We start from the raw sequence: 7,039 nt of genomic DNA on the forward strand, positions 1-7,039 counted from the left end.
TATTTTACAAAAAAAGTATCGCACTATCGCTATCGTTATTTTTTTAAAAACGTAACACACTAGCTACCTTTTACGCTACTTTAGAATTTTTTTAAAAATATTATACGCATCTCTATTTCCACAAATAAAAAATATATGTATAAAAATATGACTAATCAAATATAAATATAATTATTTTTTATGCGTCTAGAGGATTTTCAATCGTATTACAATTTATTTTAAAATAATCATCTATAGTAGGTGGCATTTTTTATCTGGCTAGGGTCAGTCCAAAAAATATTACAGCAATAGTTATAAAAATTATATAGTAGATAAGTGGCATAAATAATCATGTTTGCTGACTGGCCAGGACCACCCTTTATTTATCTATTGAACCAATTTCTCTCAAAATTGGTCAAAATGTGAAAGGATTGAAATAATTTTTTTTAAATATATAAATAAATGAATTTTAAGCATGTTTAACATCCAGATAATAAAGATAATAATTTACTTATGGGCAGTTGAAACATACCATGTTTAGACTGTGCCAGAAAATCAACTTTCACATAAGCTCATCTAGTTCTGAAACTGTTATAGATACAGCTTTGATTTAAATTTTATTTTAAAGATTAAGGACTGGGCTACGCATTGATAAATTTTTTAGAAATAATACTTATAAATTTTTTCTCAAGTCTAAGCTACAAGTCTTGCTTGATGATAAAACCTTCTAGCATATCATACATTGAAATTTATAAATGGTGTTAATTTTTTTTATTGAGATTATAATATTTTGAGAATTTATGAAAAGGGAATTTCATATTATCATTATTTTCCAAGGAAATCACTTTGTCGATATAATCTGATCTCTATCGTCGACATTTAAAATTCTAAATTATTGAAAACTATATTTATAATGCAGATTTTTAAATATAAATTTAAAAATTAGATTAAATAAAAAGAATATGATTTTAGAATTAATTATAACTTCGCTACTTTCTAAATTAATAGATTCCGCTACTTAAAAAGTATAATATCTCTACTATCCTTTTCCAAATTCCTGAGGACGTTTTGATTTATAGAGTTGAATTTACTATACTTTTTATCATTTTATTATAGCAGCTGACTAAGAATTTAGCTTCGCTTTAGAGTGGTACGTTTATAAAATCTGAGAATCAATTTTTATTATATTAATATTAATTTTATCATTAATTCCTATAAAAAAATTTTTTTAAATATATATATTTACCTTTTTCTTTAACATATCTAATTATATTTCAAAAAATACAAGTTTATTAAAATGTATAATTATTATTAAAAAAGAAATATTTGGATTAATAATGGATTATACATTCGATCAGCTGTTATATTGCACGATATAGCTCCACTATAAATCTAGCCTTCATTTGTTTGCCGGCCCGATCTAAAAACGTGACCAACATTCCTGAAAATATCCCATGAAAACTAAATTTTTCAAAATCTTTTGAAAAATTCCACAGAAGTCGAAAATCATAAAATAATATTTTAAAAATTTTTATAAAAAAATGTAAATTTTATAATTTTTATATTATGATGTCATTGCTATTTTTACGAATGAATTTCCAAACGTTTAATAAAATAAATGTTATTTTATTTATAACTATGATATAACCTTTTCCCAAATTACGCCTTTCACACATGTCATATATAATATGAACTTTCTAGCATATATCCCAACTCGAATAGCTGCTGTCACGCATAAACGCGTTGGAGGAGGAACTTTTAGAGGAGCTAGGCAGAAATTTAATTTTAGAAATTATGACGAAATTGTTATAGAAAATATTTTAGTTTCAGCATTCATTAAAAATTACAAATAATCTTTAAATAGAAGAATATTTTGGACTCTGATTTACAAAAATTTAAATTTTTAAAAATTTCTCTTTAAAATTTTTATGTAGGTTAACATTAAGGGATGCACCGAAACATTTATTTAAAATAATATAACCAAAAAAAAATTAGGTTCATTTAAAATTAGAAGAAAAAAATATTATACGATTTGTTTCCATTCTTATATACCAATTTTGATTTTTAATTTAAGCTTTAAGGCGGTGTCCTAGTTCAACTTATTACTAAATTACCGGCTGTTTAGGGCTATATAGCTTCGCATAGCCTAAAAAATAAAGGAAAAAATACAAAAAAACGAAAAAAAAATAGGAAAAATAACATTGCCACCAAATACTTAAAAATAACCAAAATAGGTTTTTCTAGTTTTAAAACTATTTAGCCCAAGTTAAACAGCATTAAGTATTAAAATTAAGTCAAATCAAGACATAGCCTAATGCCTTTAAATTTTAATGAAGGTTGTAGTCGTAATTTATTTTCTTCTGTGATTTTTCTTCATAATATAGGACAATACTATAAATGATAAAAGTAAGAAGAAGTAGGAAAAGAATTAACAACGCTTCCTTTATTAATGATATAGGTTTTATGTTGGATATTATTTAAAAGTAAAATATTAGACATTCAATAAACAGTATGATGGAGCTTAATATTTTACTTATTCTTTATTTATTTCCTCTAATCTTAAGAAATTGGTAGATCCTGTTTATTTAGAAATTCATAGCTTAGATAGGCTAATTTAATTTTTTATAGGTTAATTATTATTTTGAAAAATCTCGATACCGTGAGTATGGTGCATCTCTGCTTTAGATGAAGCATTTATCTATCAAATGTCACAACTTATCTATAAATATAAATAATTAATTTTCGTAAAGCTTTAATATGGTTCTAGTATTTAATGATTTGATAAAATTCTCTATTAATTTCCTAAATCCTAAGTTAATTCCTCAAGATAAATTTTTTTTTAAAAAGGGGGGGGGGGGGTATAGTGTATAAATAAATGCAAGGGGTTAGGGGATGTGATAATTTTGATTTATTTTTATTTTTGCAAAATATTTACTGGATTTTCTTATTTTTGTGTCGGTGGTGTGGGAAGGGGGAAGGGTATGAAAGGAATGTAGAATAACTTACATTGATGAATAGGTGGTTTATTAGAAATGCACCTTATTCTCTATTCTTATCATAGATTCAGCGACTTTTAAAAAAACGTGGGACCTTAGAGGTTGCCAATCAGATAAAGAAGACAACTAATCATCATTAAGGTTACAACTATTTGACAAAATATAGGCTATGTTTACCCCCCCCCCCCCTTCTCCCCTTGCAAAATATTTTAAGGTAGAAAAGCTTACACTCTTGGCAGAATAATCATTTTGACTTCTTTTACCGGTGACTCAAGGCATATTGCATCAGCTTTATCAGGACACAATGGCTACTGTACGCTGCTTTGGTAAGCCTGCATTATTTATTACTTTCACCTGCAACCCTAAATGGGATAAAATTATGCGCGAATTATTTCTTCATCAGACTCCAAACAAACGCCCAGATTTAGTTTGTCGCGTTTTTCATTAATAATTAAAATGTCTTAAAAATGATTTGCTTTATTATCATGTTCTTAAAAAAGTAATCGCTAATGTGGATGTCATAGAATTCCAGAAAAGAGGGTCATATGTGTCTTATACTTGATAAATTGAAGTATTTACTGAGCTTATGCTGTTTCAAATTATTAGTAATTGTAACACACATGGACCATGTGGTTTAACATTTCCTTATAGTCCCTGTATGATTGATGGAAAATGTTCAAAAATATATCCTAAAATAATTTGTGGACACCTTTTCTATGGATACGTGTTGTTATCCTTTATATCTGCGACGAAATGATGGCGTTAGCTTCCAAAAAAATTAAACGGATTTATATTTAACAACTGTTGGATGGTATCTTATACTAGCCTTTATCTAAAAATATGATGTACATATAAGCGTATAAATTTTCTCTTCGGTTCAGTCCGTAAAATAGATATATAGATATAGTATATTAAATGGCATAAAAACCTATTATTCTACCAATACTCAACTTTGCAAAGTAAATGATTGTAAATTTTTCTAATAATAAATTTTAGCAATTTTAATAGAATATTTAATTATTTTGAGTATACCTACTATATCAAGATCAATTGTAAATATTGCTGGGCTACAAATTTTGCAAAGTAATAAATAATATATCCTTCTAATATCTTAATTTAATTAATTTTAGATAAAGTATATTAAATGGCATAAAAACCTATTATTCTACCAATACTCAACTTTGCAAAGTAAATGATTGTAAATTTTTCTAATAATAAATTTTAGCAATTTTAATAGAATATTTAATTATTTTGAGTATACCTACTATATCAAGATCAATTGTAAATATTGCTGGGCTACAAATTTTGCAAAGTAATAAATAATATATCCTTCTAATGTCTTAATTTAATTAATTTTAGATAAAGTATATTAAATGGCATAAAAACCTATTATTCTACCAATACTCAAAGGCATAACTATGCCTCATTCATAAAATGTCGATAAAACTACCTAAATAATTTGATGGACACCTTTCTATGGATAATATTGTTATCCTTTATATCTGTGACGAAATGATGGCGTTAGCTTCCGAATAAAAATTAAACGGATTTATATTTAACAACTGTTGGATGGTATCTTATACTAAGCCTTTATCTAAAAATATGCATGTACATATAATCGTATCCAAATTTTTCTGCTATACAGTCCGGATCATTCTCCGACAGTCTATCACTAGACTCGTCTACCAAATCAATTGATCCTTTCTACTAAAGTGCTGATTTAAACAATATCTTAGCTAATATTCCTGGTACAACATTAAAGAAATGGTTTAAAATTAATGCTTTTGAAACAAGTGCCAGACAATATATTTATGCAGATTTTATACGATATTATGTGGATTAATGGTCGTATACGCACAGTTCCTCCTAAAGAGGGTGAAGTTTTTATTTTAAGACTCTTATTAATTATGTAGCTGGGCCAGCCATAGAATTGCTATGGCATTCTCTGGATTATGAAATGCAGGATCATTCTCCGACAGTCTATCGATTAGACCTTCGTCTACCAAATCAACAATTGATCCTTTTTCTACTAAAGTGCTGATTTAAACAATATCTTAGCTAATATTCCTGGTACAACATTAAAGAAATGGTTTAAAATTAATGCTTTTGAAACAAGTGCCAGACAATATATTTATGCAGATTTTATACGATATTATGTGTGGATTAATGGTCGTATACGCACAGTTCCTCCTAAAGAGGGTGAGGTGCATAGCTCAGAAATTGCACGGATTATTTTACTACGTTGATGATCTATCTAAGCATTGATCTCGAATATTGCATATAAGCTATGATTCTCTGGTTATAATATCGTAATAGATACTGTTATAGAGAGACTACACACCTTTTCCAAAAATGTGATAGTACATATGATGCTCGATATATCTGCCATAGAATTGCTATGGCATTCTCTGGATTATGAAATGCAGGATCATTCTCCGACAGTCTATCGATTAGACCTTCGTCTACCAAATCAACAATTGATCCTTTTTCTACTAAAGTGCTGATTTAAACAATATCTTAGCTAATATTCCTGGTACAACATTAAAGAAATGGTTTAAAATTAAGTTATGTAACTACTGCTTATCAATATGCTGTAACTACCAATATGATGCTCGATATATCTGCCATAGAATTGCTATGGCATTCTCTGATTATGAAATGCAGGATCATTCTCCGACAGTCTATCGATTAGACCTTCGTCTACCAAATCAGACAATTGATCCTTTTTCTACTAAAGTGCTGATTTAAACAATATCTTAGCTAATATTCCTGGTACAACATTAAAGAAATGGTTTAAAATTAATGCTTTTGAAACAAGTGCCAGACAATATATTTATGCAGATTTTATACGATATTATGTGTGGATTAATGGTCGTATACGCACAGTTCCTCCTAAAGAGGGTGAGGTTTTTTATTTAAGACTCTTATTAATTATGTAACTGGGCCAACATGCTTTGAAGATATTGTAGTAATACTTTTTAAGATGCATGAATTCGATATGGTATGTTATCTGATAATATCGAATGGAACCATTGTTTAGAGAAAGGTCTCTTCTTTAAGATGCCATATCAATTGCGCCAGTTATTTTCTGTTATTTTATTACATTGTGAGCCTAGAGATCTTGTTATTTTATGGCATACCTTTAAATATTTCCCTTGTGAAGATTTTGTCAAAAAAAGATCTGCAATTTTATTAATGATATTATGTGGATTTTAATGGTCGTATATTTAACAGTTCCTCCTAAAGAGGGTGAAGTTTTTTATTTAAGACTTTATTAATTATGTAACTGGGCCAACATGCTTTGAAGATATTGTAGTAATACTTTTTAAGATGCATGAATTCGATATGGTATGTTATCTGATAATATCGAATGGAACCATTGTTTAGAGAAAGGTCTTTCTTAAGATGCCATATCAATTGCGCCAGTTATTTTCTGTTATTTTATTACATTGTGAGCCTAGAGATTCATATTTTATAAATATTTCCCTTGTGAAGATTTTGTCAAAAAAAGATCTGCACTGCCGGAATACCTTATCAGCGAAAATCGCGCGCTGTGCCCTATCAATCAAATTTTAATTCAAAATGGTAAATCTCTTAAGGATTTTTTGGGCAGGCCTATTCCTTTATTATCCACTCAATCTTTGCTAAAGTTGATATTAGGTATCACCTTATTCAGGAGGAAGTACGATACCTATGATATGCTTAAAAAATATTTGGCTATCTACATTTTATTTAATGATCAAAATATTATCTATGCCAAAATTATGTCTTTACTCTCCAATCCACTTCATCCCATAATTTATTTTTAAAGATGGCTGGGGGCACTGGAAAATCATTTCTTTTAAATACATTATTATATGAGTTAAGAGTTCAAGGCAAAATTGCAATATCTGTTGCATCTTCTGGCATTGCTTCAACCCCTCTTCATAATGGCCACATTGTACATTTACGTTTCCACATCTCTCTAAATATTCATGAAAGTTCCTCGTGTAATATATCTTACCAAAGGCAAATAGCTGAATTGATAAGACAATCGGTAATTATAATATGGGACAATATCGATG

This window comes from Gordionus sp. m RMFG-2023, chromosome 4 (genome assembly GCF_954871325.1).
Source record: "Gordionus sp. m RMFG-2023 chromosome 4, tfGorSpeb1-WG-v2, whole genome shotgun sequence".
NCBI classification, from domain to species: Eukaryota; Metazoa; Nematomorpha; class Gordioida; order Chordodea; family Parachordodidae; genus Gordionus; species Gordionus sp. m RMFG-2023.